The sequence below is a fragment of the Antechinus flavipes genome, chromosome 2, assembly GCF_016432865.1.
Source record: "Antechinus flavipes isolate AdamAnt ecotype Samford, QLD, Australia chromosome 2, AdamAnt_v2, whole genome shotgun sequence".
Classification (NCBI taxonomy): Eukaryota; Metazoa; Chordata; class Mammalia; order Dasyuromorphia; family Dasyuridae; genus Antechinus; species Antechinus flavipes.
In genome coordinates this window covers 631,591,039-631,593,932 of record NC_067399.1, presented here as the reverse complement: position 1 = coordinate 631,593,932, position 2,894 = coordinate 631,591,039, and positions in this window count along the sequence as shown.

The following is a 2,894-nucleotide window of genomic DNA, read 5'->3' as shown; positions in this document are numbered from 1 at the left end:
TAGCATGATCTCTGAGATTTCTTCCAGCTCAGTTTGTGATTCTGAAAAGATTTCATGGAATAAGTGGTAACTGGGCCAAACCATGACAGGATTTGAATGGAGGGTCTTCCAGTTGGGGGGAAATAGCCAAGGACAAAGAGGAAAGGTGGACATGGGTCCAAGAAGAATGAACCCCCTCCTATCTTCCCTTCCCCCCCCCACCTTTCATTTTGCCTTCTTCCATGAGAGCCTGGTAACAGACTACTGGGGCTGTCATAAGGACCAGGCTGGGTGCATGATCCAAGCCCGAATCATTTATAAGAAATAATCATTTGGGGCTTCAAGGTCTACAGTACATTTAGGGCTCAGAATATTAGTATGAATTTCTCTTTAGTCTTTCAGGTGCTACTTTCCACAGACAAATATAACCTCCAATTCCCAGCACAGTGATCTGTCTAAACACAATCTGACATACGTTACTATTAGCTTAGCACCTTATCAAATAATATGCCCTGATAGAGATAAAAGGTTTTACAACCTGACTGCCTTTGTTTCTGCCTGCATTCACCCACCGAGACAGCTAATAATTATCACCCAAGACAAAGACGAATCTATGGGGCTCTGTGTTGGAGGCTCCAACATGCATGTTAAGCAGTCAGGGAAGTGAGGGGCTATCGCAGGAGGGTGAGGGGCTGCGAATAGAAGCTCCCAACTTGTCCTGGCCAAGGCTCCTGTCAGGGACAGGCAGCCCTGGAATTCTGGGGCTGCAGCCCAGAACAGGATAGGGCAACCTTGGCTGTTGGTCTCTTAATTGCCTGATCAAAACTCTCTCTGCCTGCTCAAGCGGGCTGCCCAGAGAGAGCTGGAGATGAGGGACATTGGTCTGCAGGCAGGCATTGACAGTTATGTGGACTCCTATTTCAATAACACTGGAGAGTGGTCAACTGAAAAAGAATCCTGGGAGGGAGATGGTCACAAGACTGCAAAGAACCCTGGGAGGGAGATGGTCACAAGCATCATTGTCACCATTTTCCAAATGGTGAAATTAAGGTTGGAAAAGAGAAGCAATCTGCCCAAAGTGACACAGCTGTAACACAGCTAAGGTGAGATTCAAAGCCAGGATTCCTTCCTCTAACATAAAGATTTTACAATTTTTTTTTTTTTTTTGCTTTGGCAAATGTCTGCTGAAGCCTATGGATTCCTTCTCAGGATAACATTTTAAAATGAATAAAACAAAACACACAGAATTATAAAAGGAACCAATTTTTATTGAAATATAGTTACAAAATATTTTTTAAAAATCAAATTCACAGGCTCTGGGTTAAGAATCCCTTCTGTAACTCAGATGCATATGTAATGTTATCAAGGAGGAGATGGGACATTGATGAGAGCATTGGCTGTCAGAGGTGCTGGATTCAAATCCTGCTTCTCATACTTACCTATGTGGCTTTGGGCAAATTAGTTAACCTTCCTGGGACTAAAATCTCTATGATCCCAGATCTAGAATACTATAATGTTTACGCAAACCACAAGATATATCTTCCCATGTGGAACAACCCATGTTCAAGTTCTCCCATAATTTTACTACAGGGAATGTGCTAATTGTGCTGGGGACTATTCTTATTTTTTCTTGACATTGCAAACATACCAGTGATCTTTATCAACTAGCCTATTAAAGGCCTTTGCCCCTTTAGGTCAGCCATTTGAACTTTTACGGCCTTAGTTTCCTGTGAGATGATGAGGTTACATTAGAGCAGAGTTTTTAACCTGGATTCTGTGGATCCTTAAAGGAGGGCTGAGAATTTAGATCAGAATCTGTAACTGAACATTTCCATTAATTTTTAAAAAAAAAATTATTCTGAGAAAGGGTTCATAGGCTTCAATAAGTTGCCCCAGGGGTCTAGGACAAATAATAGGTTAAAAAACTCTGGTTTGGAGGATCTCAGAAGTCCTTCCCAGTTCTAATATTGTGTGAGGTTATGATCCTTTTTAGAATTTGGAAGGGATTCCTGTCTTCAAGATTCCAAGAGATTATTCTAATGTACTTCCCAGCTTTGCTTTGGACATTTTTTTTTTGTTTAGTTCTTGAAATCTGTCTTCTGTCTTTTTACTTCCCTTTCCATGGCTCTTCCCCTCTTTCAACACTCTCATCTGGCTTTCACTGCTTTCTATTGATTCGTTCTCTCTATTAAATCAACACCTGCTTCCAGGAAAGGATCCAACATGTAATTGATACCTTAGTCACTTAGTGGCTGTGTGGAGTAGGAGCAAAGACATTGGACTTGTGTCAGAAGACCCAATCCCTGGCTAGGGTTATCCCGCCTCAAAATCTGGCTCTCATTCTGCTCAGAAAGAGGCAGGAGAATCTCTCCCACTGAATGTACTGTCAAATAGTCCAAAGGAGGACTCAATGACTCCATTTCACAAATGAAAAATTGAATCTGAGGAAGGTTAAGGTCTATATTCATATCACTACTAGAAGGGTTCAAAGCATGGGAAGCTTGTTTGTGATTACATATACAAAATAAAAATAAGAACTTGGAACCAAGGGACAACAGTCAGAGCTATAACCAGGGAGGGGTTTCTGGGATTTTAATCCAAGGTACCAACATTCAAGGGGTGAACACTAGGGGCCTATGAGGGTCTGCCTTCTTCTATGAGGTTGTGCTTCTCTCTTTCTCTTTTTTTTTCATAATTATAACTTTTTATTGATAGAACTCATGCCTGGGTAATTTTTTACAACATTATCCCTTGCACTCACTTCTGTTCTGATTTTTCCTCTCCTTTCCTCCACCTCCTCCACCAGATGGCAAGCAGTCCTATACATGTTAAATATGTCATAGTATATCCTAGATACAATATATGTTTGCAGAACCGAACAGTTCTCTTGTTGCACAGGGAGAATTGGATTCAGA